Source organism: Arachis ipaensis, chromosome B01, assembly GCF_000816755.2.
Source record: "Arachis ipaensis cultivar K30076 chromosome B01, Araip1.1, whole genome shotgun sequence".
NCBI classification, from domain to species: Eukaryota; Viridiplantae; Streptophyta; class Magnoliopsida; order Fabales; family Fabaceae; genus Arachis; species Arachis ipaensis.
This window is the reverse complement of record NC_029785.2, coordinates 28,760,043-28,778,693: the sequence shown is the minus strand read 5'-3', so window position 1 is coordinate 28,778,693 and position 18,651 is coordinate 28,760,043. Positions and strand designations below refer to the sequence as shown.

Below are 18,651 nucleotides of genomic sequence, written 5' to 3'. Positions count from 1 at the left end.
TAAATACTAAATTATGACAATAAATAAAGAAGAAATATATGTAACTTATCAAGACAAGAAACAAGAGCTCTTTGAAAGAAAAAATCGTTTAAATTATTTACAGTTTTCTGAAATAAATCAAAGAGCATTTAAAGCTCTAAAAATAATCTATGACAAGTTGAAAAGAGAAGTTGAAGAGCTAGAAAAATTAATAGAATCTCTAGAAAATAGTGATGAATCGATGATAGAATTTGCAGAAATTTTAAGATAAATAATGAAGCATACAAAGATTGAAAAACCAGAAAATAAAATAAAAAGAAAAAGGGCGAAAAAATTAAAAAGTAAAATAAAGGAGTATAAAAGGGAATTAAATAATTTTCAGTTCGAAATTAATGACCTTATAATAAAAAGGATAGAAATAAGAATAAATATAAATAAGTTGGAGTTAAACTTAAAAAATTTATAATAAATGCCTGAAAAATAATATTATGACTTAAAAGAATTAAAATTGTTGAAAGAAAAAATGGAGAACGAAGTCGAAAAATTAAAAAGATATTTAGAAACAACAAAAAGTGTAGAAATAAAAGAAGTTTTTGAGGATTTGAGAAATTATATTAAAGAAAAAGACAAACAGATAAAAGATTTTATATACAATAATCCATGCAAAAAAGAATATTATAAACTAAAACAAGATTGAAAAATGAAATCAGAATTATAAAAACTAGTAATAGTAGAAATAGTCAATACTTTTATAAATTTATATGAAAGAGTTAATAGAAATTTTGAAAAAGAAATTAAAAGAAAAAACGACTTTTAAAAATTGGTATCAGAGCCAGGTTAACGATTAAGGGTAACACTTTCTCTTTAAGCAACACTTTTTAGTGACACGCTTTTCAGCCATAAAAGACAAAAATCTGTATATATCCATTTGTACACTAGATGGACCCATAAAAATTATTACGCATGCAAATTAAAGGTTAATATAAACGAATTTGGATCCTCTAAAGTTTGAATTTCACTTTAGAGAGTAAAGTGTGATCTCTTCCCCTTGAATAGTTTCTCTTTCATATTTATTATTGGTCCCACCTATGAAATCAATGGTGAGAGATCACACTTTATTCTCTAAAGTGAAATTCAAACTTTAGAGGATCTAAATCCAATATAAACAAATACGTAATAGGACTCAATAATCTAAATTCCTCATCATTATAACGTTTACAGCGCATTCATAAGGTTTGATTCTTAAGAAGAAGAAATTGAAAAGTCCGTTGCATATCTACCATAAATGCTGTCGTCTTATAGAGAGACCCGGACTAAGACATGCATTTTCTTTTAACCATATTGACACTAAAGTGGATTTTTCCGATAGAGTACGCTAGAAAATCAATTAAGGTCCAGCTAATTTTTACCAATTTTTTAATGAATTAGATCTCAAAACTAGTCTTTTAATAATGATAAGTTAATATATATGAATATTTCTTCTGCTAAATATTATGGTCTTTTATTTTCATACTAAATAAATATTTTTTAATGTATTTTTTAAATTTTTTGTATTACAAATATGGATATTTCTATTTTTTTAAGAATTATATGGTTTTTTTTCAAATCCTATAGCTAGACATTTCTTTTGTCAAGTATTAGGATTTTTTTTAATATTAAATGAATGTTTTTTTTTTATATATTTTTGCAATTGTTCAAAAACAGCCCGTGCTCCACCACTCCTTTCTTGAACAATTCTTGAAACTGAACCAGATTGTACTTTCCGCAAAACTGCACCACCTCCATTGGCATCGCAAGGTCGCTCCTCCGAGTCCTGACACGAATTTTGTTTCATCGACCACCACAATGAACTTGTCGAAGGTGGCCTTCAGCAGGGAAGAGCGCCGCCGCAGCCTTTTACAAGGTTGAGGTCGGGTCCACCTCATCGGCGTCGTCGATGACAAGATCGAGGCGGGAATTGTCGTCGAGGACAAAGAGCGGGATTCCGAGAGAACGTGCATGTTCCTTAATGGGCTTGAAGGTAGGGACGCCGATGATGTTGGAGAGAGTTGACCGGTGGAGAGAAGATGACCAAGCTTGGCAACAACGAAGTAACAGTGGAGCCGGTGCCGAGGCCAAGGACCATGCCGGACTTGACGTACTCGACGACTTTGTTGGCAGCAAACTTCTTGAGGTCGTCTTGCGTGAGGGCAGGGGGTAGAGAGGGCCTGACGGTGAGGGAGAGAATCTGTGTTGTTGTTGGGGTGTGTAGGTTAATATGGAAGAGATGGAGAAAGTTTTTATAGTTTTTAATTAGATTTACTTAATCAGTTTCTAATTATTTAAATTTTGAATTTAAAATTAATTATTAATAATTATAATTAATTGAGTTGTTCAATTCTTAGTTAGTTACACACTTGGTTTCCTATACTTTTCCTTCTCGATAAAAAGACATTTCGACTGCTAATTGTTATAACTATAGAAATAATATTTCAACTACAGAAATAGAGATGGGCAAGCTAAAATCGAAAAGAAGATGATGTGAAGAACATCGAAACCGAAAAGTATTTATTGTCCTTTCTTGAACATCAAGACTTATTCTTCGACCTTCAAGTTGAGTGAAAAACAATGGTGCAAAAATTGAGGAGCAAGTTGAAGAAAACATAGAACTTGAAGATAAAAAAAAACGTGAATATCAAAATTTGAGAGTCAAGATTTTTCATAGTCAAGGCAAGGTCATGACTTGAGAAAAAGGAAGAAGTAAGATCGTGGGTTAGATTTTTTATGATAAGTTTATCTTCATGGTTTATAAATAAGAGAAGCTCAGACAAGTTCTGGAACTTCAATAAAAAAACACTAGATCATCACACAAAAACTCTGCAAAAATTTTCAGTCCATGCAACACAACAAAAAATCATGGAGTGCAAGTGCATGTGAGGTTAGGAGTATACTTTTATTTTATTTTTCTTTTTTTCTTTTTGTTTTATTTCATTTTTTTTCATTTCTTTGCTTTAAGTATTTCATTGTTATTTTGCTTTTTTTCAATTTCAAATTTACTCTTTTATTTATTTAAAGCTTTCATTTATTTTTTGTACTTCTTTTTATTTGCTACAATTTATCACCAATATTCCAACGCAGTTTGTTTTTACACAAACATTCGACACAAATTCTAAGTAATTTCCGGGTTGAGCCCACTCTTTTTCAGGAGTCGTATATGCTCCCTGAACTAAGATCTTGATACAAGTTTGATTCAAACCTTGTTGAGGTTATCAAAAATCAAGTGAAATAAATTGGCACGTCCGGTGAGACCCTGAGTTAAGTAACGTGTCAAAATTTGTATGCGATTACGCAATGGCAAGTTAATAATGTCTGATAGAGCCTCTAGTTTGACGGATACGTCAAATAATGACTCTAGTGAAAATACAAGAGGCCCAGAGACAGAGGCTGGCCCATCAAATCGAACGACAAACTCTGTTATCACAGAAAAAATTTCGTCAACTATGCCCGCTATATGGCCCCTATATGGGTTGCCCCCAAATTACTCCCTACCATTGGAGAATCCCAACATGGGATAGATAGGAGGTACAACAACTTCAAGGAACAATCCTTGTATATAATCCCACGCCAATGGGTATGCCAGCCAATTATAGCCCTAATATGGAAAATTATAATGTTTATCAGTACTTGATGAATAATTCCCCATATTTAGGGTCAGTGTCCATGTCCCTGCAACATAATATAGTGATGTCAAATGTCATTTCGACACAATTCACAGGGACAACTCTAGTAAGGTTGTTAGTTGGTGAAGGACGTGCCTCTATATTTCCAGAGGTGTCAAGACAAGTTCCTGTCAAAACCACGTCTCCTAACGCGGTCAAATTTTTGGCTGTGTTTAGACAACAAATTGAGGATAACCATCATGATTTATTCAATATGCTTACATAGCAGATGGCTATCGTTTTAAATTCTATAATGAAAAATAATAATGCAAGGATAGAGCAGATAGCTCGATGTATCGATGATATTGAAAAAGTAGTCAATCGACTGTTTGTACCACAAATAGGGGAAATCCATGCAAAAAAAAAATTTCAAGCAATTCTAAATAGAGTACATGGTTGAAATAGGGTTTTAAACAATGTTAGAGTAGACAATGCTGCTCAAGCTTATTGTTAGAATATAACTGTTCCGAGGGTTACCTGAAACTGGAGGTCGATCTCGGATGAGATTTCCTGTACTGGTCAGAGATAGCGTGTCCGGCCGGCCTGTGGCGGCCAGAGCTGTTGTGTCCGACTTGTTGGACTTGCTGCACTGCTGATCCTTGGCCACCGGAGGGTGGGGGGTACCTGCAAGAGACTCCGATGCTTAAGTTAGCATGGGTATTAGACAGGTTTTTTAGTAGAATCAGAGTATGAGTTATACCTGGGTGCTCCAGTGTATTTATAGTAGTGTGGGCTGACCTTTCTGATAAGATAAGTTAGTTATCTTATCTTATCCTGTTTTGGATGAAGTCAGCTTATCTTCAAGGGAACCGCCTTTATCTCTGTAGGCTGGGATTTGCCTTTGAATTTAGGTCGTGTTCCTCTATTTGGGCCCTTTATTGGGCTTTCCTGTCGATTTGGCCGAGCTCTTTTAGAAGAGGTCGGGTAGTCTGACCTGAAGAGGTTGGTCGCTTTATCGCCAATCATCCCGGGTTGGGTAGCTTGACCCAGGGTATGAACAGTGCCCCTGCTTGAGTTCGATCTTCTTTTTTGAGGTCGAGTCCTTTTGACTTCGATCTTTAGTGAAACCAAGTTCGAGCATTTTGTCGATTTCTTCCTTTTGTAGACTCTTTTTGAATGTAGAACGTTTTCCTCTAAAGGCGCGCGCTTTTATATCAGCGCTTTTTTGGGAACGCAAGCGGTTTTAATATCCGCATTTAATTGGCATTTAATTGCCCCATTCTCCCTTGGCTTTTATTTTGAATTTCTCAATCAAAAGACGGTTTCTCTTCTTCGCTTCTTCTTCGTAACTTCTTTCTCACTTTCAACTCTTTGATTTTTCTGAAGCCTCCGCCTGTAGCTTTCGCGTTTCAGCCCAGTGACGTTGCTTTGTGACTTTGCTTTTTCGTGGGGGAAGGGGTGATTCTGGATTTTGCCTTCTGCTTTTCTGCCTTTCTTTGCAGCTTTCTCATTTCCAGGTTTGGTTCTTCTTTCTTTTCTTCTTCTACGCCATTTTGTGTCTGTTTTGAGAAAGTTTTTTGGGAGAAGTTTGGATCTTTCTACTTTTCGCTGTGCCTGATTACTGTGTGTTTCGTAATTTCTTCGTCTTTTGCATGGTCTTTGTTGCTTGATGCCTTTAGGGTTTTTGCATGTTGCAAAATGCTTTTGATTTTGAAGCTTTGGAATGATAGTTTTGTTTGATTCTGAAAAAAGGTCGCATTTTTTATGATTTTTGCCTGGTATGTTTGCTGTTGTTTCTTGCTGATAGACTGTAGGAAGATGATTTTCTGTTTTTTTTGTGTTTTGTCTTTCTCCTGTGAAAAATGCTTGCTGTTTGAGGTCTTCCATTCTTGTTTGCGAGACGCCGAGACGTAAGTAGATTTTCCTTGATACCTCGCTTTGTTACTGCCTCCAAAGGATGCCCCAGGAGTTTTAGTTTGAGTCTTGGGGTTTCCTTTTCTGTGTATTCTCCCATCGAGATGTTTTTGAGTAATCCGTTCTTCTTTTCTTTTGTAGGGTTTAGTTGGCCTCATGTCTTCCCGAAATAACGTTGTAGAGATGCCTTCCCGGGTTCCTGAGGGTATAGCCGATTGGGTGGACTCGATGGTTCTTATGTGTGTCTCTCTGGTTGATTCTGAGTTTTGTGCACAGCTTAGACAGTTTCATAGTGTTTGTAGTAATTCCAGTGATGAGAAGAACTATGAGCTTGTCCCTCCCTCTTCTGATGAGAGAGTCTGCTTTTCTACTCGGGTTGTTGATGATCGCCCCTTCTTTTATGTTTATGATTTTTTCTTCGGTCCGCTGGGTATCATCCTTCCTTTTACTCAATTTGAAACCGATCTGTTATGGTCCTGTAATGTTGCCCCCTTTCAACTTCACCCCAATTCCTGGGGTTTCATAAAAATTTTCCAATTGTTGTGTAATGGTTTTGGTATTCCTGCTTCCCAATCTCTCTTTTTCTATCTGTTTGTCTTGACTAAGCCCGGTGTGGTAAAAAAGAAGTCGGCTTGGGTCTCCTTCCATTCCACCCAGGGAAAGAAGGTATTTTCCATGTTTGACGAGTCGTTCCGTGATTTTAAAAACTACTTTTTCAAAGTCCGAGTTGTTGAAGGAGCTCGGCCCTTTTTTTTGGATGAAAATGACAAACCTGCTTTTCCCTTGGAATGGCAAAAAGATGTGAGGGTCTCCAGATATGCGTAGGAAATATTGGATGAGGCTGAACGAGCCTTTGTGACTGTCTTGGAAGAACGCTGGGGTCATCCTCCCCATCTCGACACAAAGAAATTTCTAACCAATCCTTCTCTTCTTCAAACTGAACTGGGTATCTTGTGTTTATCTGTTTATGTTGCTTGTAGCTGTCTTTCCGACTTATCCGACTTGTAGCTTAATTTCTATTTTATTTGCAGAGGCAATGAAGAATAATGAAGCTATGAAAGCTTTTAAGAGGGCGCAGAGGGCGACTGCTGCCAGGAATATTGCGGCCAAGGCGGCTGGGGAGGGATCCTCCCAAATGCACGAGAAGCCATCAGTGCCGAGTTCTCCTGGGGTGAAGAAGGTGGTCCCTACACCCCGAGTCCATTTGGTGGATCCTCACCCTACTTCTACCGCTCCATCTGTTGCTCCTCCTAATAAAAAACAAAAAACAGCCGAGCCCTTTGACCTCGATGCTCCTGATTTTAATGCCATTGAGTTTGTGGATCAGCAAATCGGTCCCTACGGCTCCCTCTCTACGGATGATGTGTCCATCCTCCATCACTTGGAATTTATGGCCCGAAATCACGTAAAGATGGCGTATATGGCGGCTGCCATATATCGGACTGCTCAGAATCTCCCTCTCCATGCCACTAAAGCGTTTGTGGAGGAGGTAAAACAAGAGTTTAATCGGATGAGAGAGTTGAAGGAGGAACTTGAGATAAAGGTAGCCAAGCTGGAGAAGGACTTAGAGAACGAGAAGGCGAGTTCTCAATCACTGGCAGCTTCTTTGAGGTTGGCTGAGGACACAGCCATGATGCACAAGGATAGTTACGTTACATCCTATTGGGAGATGTTGCGTCTGAGGGAGGAGCTCGACAATGTCTGGGAAGATTATTCTGAGCTTCAAAGTCATCTCGTTGGCAGTGTGACTGCTGCTTACGAGAACTTGAAGGAGCAAGTTCGGGTTATTGCTCCCTAGGCCGATCTCACTCCCTTTAGCCTGGACAACATTGTCAGGGATGGCAAGATTGTCCCTGATGATGGGGATGATGATGATGAGGTCGATTCCCTCCCTGTGTCTTCTGCCAAGGTGTCAGCGCCTACTGTTCCTCCTACCAAGGTCGACCCTCCCACTTCTGATCGTGACTGTCAGATTTTAAACCGGGACGATGGTACTGTGGATGTTGTTCCTCTCCAGGCTCGCCCTCCTTCTCCTCAGACTGATGCTGCTAAGAAGCCTTCTGACCTTTAGCTGATTTACTTTGGATATTTTTGTAGTTGGCCCGGCTTGTGGGCTTTAAAACTCTTTGGTTTATTTTGTTGACGCTCTTTCTAGTTGCTTGTTTAGCAACATTATTTAAAAACACAACGAATAGCTTCTGGGCTTTTGGGTCTGACCCTGAGGCTTTTATGTCACACTTGCTTGCGCCTGTCTTAGCTTCTTTGAGGGCTTGTTTGCTTAGCTTCTTTGAACTGGTTTGTTGTCGATGCGTGGATCCGATTTAGCAATCCATGCCCGACTTCTTTGCCCTTTTCCAAGTAGTTGACCGATGTCAATCTTTTTCAATTATTTAAAGTAATCTTCTTTTTTGGACCTTGGTCAGGTCTCTTTTAGAGATTACTTTTATAACCGGTTTGTGGGAGACTGACTTCTTTATGTCGATTTCTTCTAAGTTACTTCATAATCCTCTTTCTTGGACCTTCTTTGAAAGGTCTCTTTCAGGGATTACTTTTATAACTTTCCGTATTTAGGAGACCGACTTCGTTAGGTCGATCTCTCTTTCTAGGTTATTTTTGTAATCCTCTTTCTTGGACCTTTGTCAGGTCTCTTTCAGGGATTACTTTTATAAATTTTTTATTTTGGGCTGACTTTGTTAGGTCGAGCCCTTCTAAGTTAAAGTAATCCTCTTTAATAGGGTTGGCCAGACCTCTTTCCAGGGTTTACTTATAACTTGGGTTGACTTGGTCCGACTTCTGGACGTCGGCCAGTCTTTAAGTTATTATTTTAGCTATCCGTAAGACCTCGTCAGGTTCTTTTTTGGATTGCTTTCGATAACTTCTTACATTATTCTGTGTTCATCTTTGCCGATTTGTAGAAAGTGGTTGGCATCTTTGGATCGTCCTTTGGGTGAATCGCGCTTTCACCTTTATCGGACGGTTTATTTTTATCGTGGTCGTGCAGTGAAATTGTTTTTCACTTTCTGCCGACCTGTCGCTTTATAATCGGACGACGAATTCTTCAGATTAATGCGTCTTGAATTCTTTGTAGAATATCTAAATAAACTTTATTCAAAGTAAAAGTGCAAATATATACATGTGGGAATTTTATCATCCCTTTAAGTCGGATAGTGTTTGGGTCTCAGCTTGGTGCCTCATTAAAAAACCTTTTCAGGAAAAAGAGTGCATCCAATAATGAGATCTGTTACCTTCCTAACTGTAGTACCTTCTTAGGTTGCAAGCGTGCCATGATCTGGGAAGCTCTCGTCCATCGAGTTCGGACAGTCTGTAGTAGCCCTTCCCCAGTACTTCTACGACTCGGTAGGGTCCTTTCCAGTTTGCTGCCAGTTTTCCTTCTCCTGGTCGAGTTGTTCCGATATCATTTCGAATTAGGATGAGATCGTTTTCTGCGAAACTTCTAGGCACTACCCTTTGATTATATCTGGAAGCCATTCGGCGTTTTAGAGCTTCTTCCCTGATCCGAGCTCTTTCTTGGATTTCAGGTAGTAGGTCGAGCTCTTCCCTCTGAAGTTGGGAGTTTGCTCCCTCATTGTAATGAACTACTCTAGGCGATCCTTCCTCAATTTCTACTGGAATCATTGCCTCTATTCTGTATGCTAACCGGAAGGGGGATTCCTTCGTGGTGGAGTGTGGCGTCGTTCGATATGCCCATAGGACCTGTGGAAGCTCTTCTGCCCAAGCTCCTTTTGCATCTTGTAATCTCCGTTTTAATCCGACCAATATGACTTTGTTGGTAGCTTCGGCCTGTCCATTGGCTTGTGGATGTTCCACGGAGGTGTATTGATGTTTTATATTTAAGTCGTCTACTAGTTTTCTGAAGCCTGCATCTGTGAATTGAGTGCCATTGTCTGTGGTTATTGAATATGGAACCCCGAACCTTGTGACGATGTTTCTATATAGGAATTTCTGGCTTCTTTGAGCGGTGGCGTTGGCTAGGGGCTCTGCCTCGATCCACTTTGTAAAATAGTCTACCCCTACTATGAGAAATTTAACTTGTCCTGACCCCTGGGGGAAGGGGCCAAGAAGGTCGAGCCCCCACCTTGCAAACGACCAAGGGAAAGTTACGCTGATGAGCTCTTCTGGCGGGGCGATGTGAAAGTTGGCATGTTTCTGACATGGTGGGCATGTCTTTACAAATTCTGTAGCTTCTTTCTGTAGAGTTGGCCAGTAAAACCCCGCCTGGAGCACTTTTTTAGCGAGAGCTCGTGCTCCGAGATGATGGCCACAAATGCTGCCGTGTACTTCTTCTAACACTTCCTTTGTGTGGGAGGTCGGTACGCATTTCAGTAATGGTACTGAGATCCCTCTTTTGTACAGGGTGTTGTTTATAATGGTGTAGTACTGTGCCTCCCTTTTTAGCCTTTTTGCCTCTTTTTCTTCTGTGGGGAGTGTTCCTACTCTGAGGTAGTTAATTATAGGAGTCATCCATCCTTGGTCCTGGCTTGTTATGGCTAGGACTTTTTCCTCTTCCGAGATTGACGGGTTCTGTAACATTTCCTGGATGAGGCTTCTATTGTTGCCCCCTGGTTTGGTGCTGGCTAGTTTCGAGAGTACGTCAGCTCGGGAATTTTGTTCTCGGGGTATGTGGTATATCTTATATTCCCCGATTTGTCTGAGCTGTTGCTTGGTCTTATCCAAATACCTTTTCATGGTGGGATTTTTGGCTTGGTAGCTCCCTGTTATTTGTGATGTGACAACTTGTGAATCGCTGTAGATGTTGAGTTTCCGAGCTCCAACCTCTTCAGCCAGCTTCAAACCAGCTAGCAGTGCTTCATATTCTGCCTGGTTATTTGAAGCCGGGAACCCGAACTTGAGGGAGAGCTCAACTTGGGTTCCCTGGTTGCTTTCTATTATCACTCCTGCGCCGCTTCCAGTTTTATTTGAAGAACCGTCCACATAGAGATTCCACTCTGTGAGGGTTTCCAGGGCATCTGTGAATTCTGCGATAAAGTCGGCCAGATATTGTAACTTAATGGCCGTCCGAGCTTCATATTGGAGGTCGAACTCTGACAGCTTGACTGCCCATTGTAGAATTCTACCTGCTAAATCTATTTTCTGCAATATTCCTTTCAAGGGCTGGCTAGTGCGAACTTTGATGGTGTGGGCCTGGAAGTAAGGGCGGAGTCGTCTTGATGTTAGAATGAGAGTATATGCAAATTTTTCTATTTTCTGATTGTTCAGCTCGGATCCCTGTAGTACTTTACTAATGAAGTAGACGGGTTGTCGTCCATTTTCGTCTTCTCTGACTAGTGCTAACGCTACTGCCCGGCTTCCTACTGCGAGATATAATATGAGTGGTTCTCCTTTTCGTGGTCGGGAGAGGATAGGTGGCTGTCCTAAGAACTTTTTAAAGTCTTGGAAGGCTTGCTCACATGCTGTCGTCCACTCGAACTGCCTTCCCTTTCTTAAAGTAGCATAGAAGGGGAGAGATCTTATCACGGCTCCCGCTAAGAATCGGGATAGGGCTGCCAATCTCCCGTTGAGTTGCTGTACTTCTTTGACACAGGTTGGGCTCTTCATGTTGAGTATGGCCTGACATTTGTCTGGATTTGCTTCAATTCCTCTTTGTGTGAGCATGAAACCTAAGAATTTGCCTGCTTCTACCGCAAAGGTGCATTTTGCTGGATTGAGTCGCATGCCATGCTTCCTTATGGTGTCGAATACTTGGGCCAGGTCGAACAATAGTGTCTCTTCACTTTGTGTTTTTATTAGCATGTCGTCCACGTAGACTTCCATGATCTTTCCAATGTGATCCGAGAAGACTTTATTCATTAGCCTTTGATAAGTAGCTCCTGCGTTCTTGAGACCGAAAGGCATCACAATGTAGCAGTAGTTTGCTTTCGGTGTTAGGAACGAGGTCTTTTCTTGATCTGGTGGGTACATGGAGATCTAGTTGTATCCCGAGTATGCATCCATAAATGAGAGATATTTATATCCGGAGGAAGCGTCTACCAGAGCGTCGATATTTGGGAGTGGGTAAGGGTCTTTTGGACAAGCCTTGTTGAGATCGATATAATCGGTACACATTCGCCACTTCCCATTTGATTTTTTCACCAAGACAACGTTGGCTAGCCATAGTGGGTATTTGACTTCTCTTATGAATCCTGCTTCCAGTAGTGCCTGGACTTGTTCTTCCACAGCTTGGGATCGCTTTGGCCCAAGTTTTCTTCGTCTCTGCTGTACCGGTCGAGATCCTGGATAGACCGCCAACTTATGACATATCAGCTTAGGGTCTATGCCTGGCATATCTGCGGCTTTCCATGCGAAGAGATCGACGTTATCTCGCAAGAATTGTATTAGTAATTCCTTTGGGTCCCTTTTTAGGATTGTGCCGATATTAGTTATTTTTCCGAGGTGTCCCCGATCTGAATCTTTTCTATCTCGCCCTTTGGCTGGGGACGAAGTTCTTCTCGTCGTTGAACTCCGCCCAGCTCGATTGTGTGGAACTCTTCTCCTTTGCCTCTGAGGTTTAGGCTTTCGTTGTAACAGCGACGTGCCATTTTTTGATCTGCTTTTATCGTGGCTATCCCCTTTGGTGTTGGAAATTTCATACATAGGTGTGGGGTCGCACCGAGTTGGTTGAGTGTTGTCTGACCTATGAGAGCATTGTAAGCTGAACTTACGTTGACCATGATGTAATCTATTTTGAGGGTCCTGGATTGGTTCCCTTTTCCAAAGGTTGTATGTAGTGGTATGTATCCTAGTGGTTGAACCGGGGTGTCTCCTAGTCCAAACAGACTGTTTGGATATGCTTGAAGTTCTTTTTCTTCTAAGCCAAGTTTATCAAAGGCTGTTTTGAATAAGATATCGACAGAACTCCCTTGGTCTATTAAGGTGCGGTGTAGGTTGGCGTTTGCTAATATGATGGTGATGACCATGGGATCGTCGTGTCCTGCGATGACGCCGGATGCGTCCTCTCTAGTAAATGTTATTGCCGGGATATTGAGTGCTTCTTCCTTTCCTTCGACATGATATACTTCTTTGAGATATCTTTTGCGAGAGGATTTGGAGATCCCACCTACTGTGAATCCGCCATGTATCATGTGGACATGTCTTTCTGGTGTCCGAGGTGATCGTTCTGTTCGTTCGGTATCTTCATTCCTTCGTCTCTTTCTTTGATCATCATCTCGGGTGGCCAGGAATCGATCTAACTTTCCTTCTCTCACCAATTTTTCTATGATATTTTTTAAGTCGAAACATTCGTTTGTGGAGTGTCCTCAGACTCGATGGTATTCACAATATTCCTTCCGGTTTCCTCCTCCCTTTTTGCCTTTGAGTGGCCGTGCTGGGGGATTTTTTCTGTATGGCAGACTTCTTTGTATATCTCGACCAAGGATGCCCTGAGAGGAGTGTAATTATGGTACTTTTTGATTTTCTCCCCTTGTCGATCTTCTTTCCTCTTGGATTCCTTGTCTCTATCTCGGTAAGAGGTCCCTGATTTTGAGGTCTCTCCTAACCGAGCGTTTTCTTCCATGTTGATGTATTTTTCTGCTCGTGCCTGCACTTCATCCAAGGAGGTCGGGTACTTTTTTGATATAGATTGGCTGAAGGGTCCTTCTCGTAGGCCGTTGATGAGTCCCATGATGGCGGCCTCTGTGGGTAAACTTTGTATGTCCATGCATGTTTTGTTGAATCTCTCCATATAGTTGCGGAGGCTCTCCCGATCTCCTTGTTTGATCCCTAGTAAACTGGGGCCGTGCTTGGCTTTATCTTTCTGAATGGAGAATCTGGCTAGAAATTTTTTAGCTAGGTCATCAAAGCTTGAGATGGACTTTGGGGGTAGGTTGTTGAACCATCGAATGGCTGTCTTTGTGAGAGTTGTTGGGAAGGCTTTGCAGCAAACAACATCTGGGGCGTCGGTGAGGTACATTCTGCTTCTGAAGTTACTGAGGTGGTGGTTGGGATCCGTGGTGCCATCATACAGGGTCATAACCGGGAGTTTGAAGTCTTTTGGAATTTTGGTTTTCATGATTTCCCTGGTGAACGGGTCTTGCTCTTTGCGTGAATTTTCTTCGAGATTGGCCCGAGGGGCTTTTGATTTGAGATCGGCTTCTAATTGCTGTAGTTTTTCTTCCAACTCCCGACGTCGCCGTACCTCTCTTTGTAGATCCCTTCCTATTTTCCGTTGTTGTTGAGTTTCTTTTTCTAGTTATTTTAGGCGATCTAGGAGCGCTTCTACTGCCCCTGAATTTGGTGAGTTTTTGTCTTTGTTGATTTCCGGAGTGTCTTGTAGCGTGACATCCGCGTTCTTGTGCGGTGTTCTCTCTTTCAGACCTGAATCGTGGTCGTTGTTATGGTTGTCCACCATGGTGATGGGATGACTTCCAGGTTCCCCGGTAACGGCGCCAATGTTCTGAGGGTTACCTGAAACTGGAGGTCGATCTCGGATGAGATTTCCTATACTGGTCGGAGATAGCATGTCCGGCCGGCCTGTGGCGGCCGGAGCTGTTGTGTCTGACTTGTTGGACTTGCTGCACTGCTGATCCTTGGCTACCGGAGGGTGGGGGGTACCTGCAAGAGACTCCATGCTTAAGTTAGCATGGGTATTAGATAGGTTTTTTAGTAGAATCAGAGTATGAGTTATACCTGGGTGCTCCAGTGTATTTATAGTAGTGTGGGCTGACCTTTCTGATAAGATAAGTTAGTTATCTTATCTTATCTTATCCTGTTTTGGATGAAGTCAGCTTATCTTCAAGGGAACCGCCTTTATCTCTGTAGGCTGGGATTTGCCTTTGGATTTGGGTCGTGTTCCTCTATTTGGGCCCTTTATTGGGCTTTCCTGTCGATTTGGCCGAGCTCTTTTAGAAGAGGTCGGGTAGTCTGACCTGAAGAGGCCGGTCGCTTTATTGCCAATCATCCCGGGTCGGGTAGCTTGACCCAGGGTATGAACAATAACCCATGCTGTCGAATAGATTTTGAATATAGCAGGGTTAAATATAGGAGTGACAAATCAACCCTATTTTATATTATCCTTTCTAGATTATGTTTTGCAACCTGAACTCCCCAGGGGAGTCAAAACTCCTAAATCCCTTACAAAATTTCCAGGTGAAAGTGGAGAATCAACGGTCGAGCATATAGCTAGATATACAGTCGAAATTGGTGAAGTAGCTGGTAATGAATATTTGAAAATGAGATATTTTTCTTCTTCTCAGAAAAAGAATGCATTCACATGATTTCAAACTTACAACCTAACTCAATCCATAGCTGGGTTCAGTTAGAAAGAAGTTTTCATGATCAATTCTTTAGAGGTGAAGTGAAAGTAACTTCGTTTGATTTATTCACAGTGAGAAGAAAACAATCTGAGTCAATCGATGACTATTTGATTCGATTCAAGAATATGAAAAATAAATGTTTTACTCCTATTCCTAAACCTGAAGTAGTCAAAATGGCCATGGTCCCGACTTCAATATTCGAAAGAAATTAGTAAACTAGCAATTTCTCGACTTGGCTTAATTAGCTGATAAAGTTTAACAAATTCAAAAGTTGAATAAAGAAAAAAAAAGAACTTAAGTCGAGCAATAGAAAACCTTTCTTTAATTAAAAGGTAAATTATGTCGACTGTATTAGTGAAGAAGAGTCGAACAATGAGTCAGCCTTTGCTGCAGAATTAAAAGATGGATGCCATATGTGCGTCAATCTCTTAATCCAGAAAAAGAAAAAATCCCTATGTTAGGGGGAAGGAGTTACGCTTTTGACCTGACAAAAGTTGAGCAAATTTTCGACATGTTGAAAGATAAATAACTTGTGCTCCCTGAAGGGAAAAGAATGCCATCTGTTTCTGAAATCAGAAAGAAAAAGTTTTGTAAATTTCATCAAGCCTTTGGTCATTATACTAATATTTGTGTACATTTCACAGACTTGATACAGAAGGCAATTGACGATGGTCGACTAAAGTTCACATAAAAACCTTAAATGAAAGTGGACTCTGATCTTTTCCAGGTCACGTCGAACTTTGCAAAGATAGAGGAATTAACTTTCTCGATTAATATGGCCTCTGTCAAGCATGTAGGAAAAATAATCTATTCGAACTTAACATGTTTGAAATAGGAAGGCCATCTATCTTAAGGCAGGAGAGGACCTGTTGGATTTTTTTCTAAGGCATAGAGAAATATTGTTATTTATCCTTGATGCAGTGCTTTGTTCGACACCTCAGTTGCTAATGCTTTTGACTTATACAAAAAGAGTCGAGAATGCGTTTATTAAGAGGAGTTGAGGCAAGCTCAACTGAAACATGGAAGTAAGGGTCAAGACCCTGCAAATGTCCCTGTTAGGTAGTAGATGCGTACGGTGGTCATGGTCAATCAGAAAACCCCATAGGGTATCCAATCGGAGTAGAGTTCCACCTGCCAATGTGTCGAACAATAAATGGGTTCATAATAATACTTCGAACTACTCAAGGAACTATAACTTTAACGTTCCCAGAGGAGGTTTGAAAATTGGGTTGGAAACTAGAAAAGAGGTGCCTCTTGACGAGGAAAAAGCAGAAGAGGTGGAGATCAAGCCAAGTCTCGACACAACTTTCCAAACAAAACTCCTTTCATTCCAAGAGCTTTGGCTCAAGTACAAGGGGCATATGTTGACACCAAGGATCTGTATCCAGAATTGGATAAAGAGAGCAAGTCTCCCAATAAGCAAGATCAGAAGGAGGATAAAGCATCCTCGATCAAAGGCTAGGAGCCAAAGGATGTGTCGAAAGAAACATCCATGACTAAGCTAATTTCCAAGTCGAAAGAAGATGAAGAAGCATTAACAGAGACTTTCGACTCTGGATTTGAAGATGACTTAGATGTCATATTTGATGAGACTAGTTTTGGTTATGTAGCCACAGTATCGGTACTCCCTTTCGACTTTCAGGGTGACTCTGAAAGCCCTTGGAGTTGTCTCAAAAGAGATTGCGATGATATCATCCCAGGGGACAAATGCAGGTTTGTCGAAAATGGTTGATTAAATAAGGGCTGTTTGAAAGACCTAAAGAAATAACCAAAGGTCATCTTCGACCTCTGTATATTAAAGCTAAGGTCAAAGGATTGATGATCAATCGCATCTTGGTCGATGGAGGAGCAACAATTAACTAGCTACTTGAGAGCATGCTCCTACTATTCTAGAAAACAATTGAAGATTTGATTAAGACAAATTTGACTGTTATTAGATTCAATGGTATGTCGACAACAGCTCTCGGAATGATCACACTCAGGGTTAAAGTATGAAGTGTCGAACGACCCATGACATTTATAGTGCTACCTACCAAGGCAACCTTCAACATGCTATTGGGAAGAGATTAGATCCATGGAGTAAGGGAAATTCTCTCCACCCTGCATTAAAAGTTGGTGCTTTGGGTCGAGGATAGAAGGATTAAAGAAATTAAAGCTTACGATAGTCCTACAGATGAATTTCATCTTTAAGGAATATCATATTAGTGGTTGACCACTAGATATTGATATAAGCACATTTGACCTAACTCTTATCAAAGGCTGCTATGCTAGGGCCCATGGTAAGAAATTGGTCTCTAAGGCCAAGAAAAACATGGCCACAGAATCCACTTAATGGATATATCGAGCCATTGGACTCGACTCTCAGCCTATATGGCTAAGAAGAAGGAGTGCATCGGGGAATGCGCATTAGATTGTATATATGATTTTGACCCCTTAGGGTTTGAGAAGTCTGATTTATTTTCAGAAGACTTGCACAATAAAATAGTCAAAGTACAATACCCTCTCAAGGAAGTCAAGATTGGTGGAGAAGGTCAAGTTATATATGTCAACAAATGCTTGAATCCTGTTTTTAAAGAGAAGCTAATAGAGGTGTTGAAGAGATATCAGGGTTGTTTTACTTGGCAACACAAAATGCATGGGTTGGACAGATCATTAGTCAAACATAAGCTTTTTTTTATTGATAATGCTTGACCTATAAAGCAAGCTTCAAGACGTTTTGAACTTGAAATCATGGTTAAAATCAAAGAGGAGGTCGAACGTTTGTTGGGAGCTGGTTTCCTTCGAACAGCCAGGTATGTTGAATGATGAGTGAAAATTTAAGCTCATGGATACTGACAAGTGCACTGGATTGTTCAAATAATACCATGGTGACTGGATATCACTCCCACAAGGATTATAGAATTGAGCACACAAATATCGAGTTAAATTTCTAATTAGATCAAATAAACCTAGATTGATGAGGGGTTGTATCTTGCTGAAACTTTAAAGTGCTTGAATGTTGAATGCTAAAGGGACAATGAACTTGAATGTTGATTGAGAGAAGACAATGATGGTAAGAGTCAAAGGATTCGGAGATGTTTAAGTTCTAGAAAAATAAAACCTTGTTTATCTACGCAAAGATCTTTTCACAACAAATCTTAATTACCTGATTTCCAATTCCTTGGCTCGTCGCTTTTCTTCAATTAACCAATCGCCAATTCTTTGGTCAACTGATTAATTGAAGAGGTTAAACACAAAAATGAATTAGTTTCTAATCAGATTCAAAGTAGTTCTTAGGCCGAATTATATGTCATATATTCAAGCTAGTCCTGTCCGATTGAATCTTATAAGAAAACAATTTTCAAAAGTTGTTCTAATTCGAATTATATGTCACGTATTCAAAACTAGAGTGATTGAAAATTATGTGGTGTCGCACACTAATTGAAACACTATTCCTAGTCAAATTTAAAAGGCCATGTGAAAGAGTTTTCAAGTTATAGTTCAGATATTAAGTTTTCTAAAATAATAGAAGAATTCAAAACGGGATTAGCATACCTTCCGATACTACTAATCCTTTAAAGAACGAAGAAGGAAGAATGAAGAACTTAATCATGAAACAAATCATTGCAATACTTCAAAATAAAATAAAACTTAGATTAATAATTCATCAAAACATAAAGAGAAAATGACATTTCCCTCCCCTGAGAGATGCTAAAATGACACTCCCCTCTCCTCTATTTGTAAAATGTACATTTCCCTCCTGTATAACTTTTAAAAAACCTCCTCTTTAATTCATTTCAAATTTTGTGTTAACTAATGTTAACTTTATCGATTTTTCAAAAAAAAAAAAAACTATTTTTTACAAAAATATT

The 18,651-nt window shown here is 40.1% G+C and overlaps 1 pseudogene; it reads right to left on the bottom strand.

Annotated features, from left to right (window-relative positions):
• Positions 1,654–13,896, bottom strand: LOC107604851 (annotated as a pseudogene).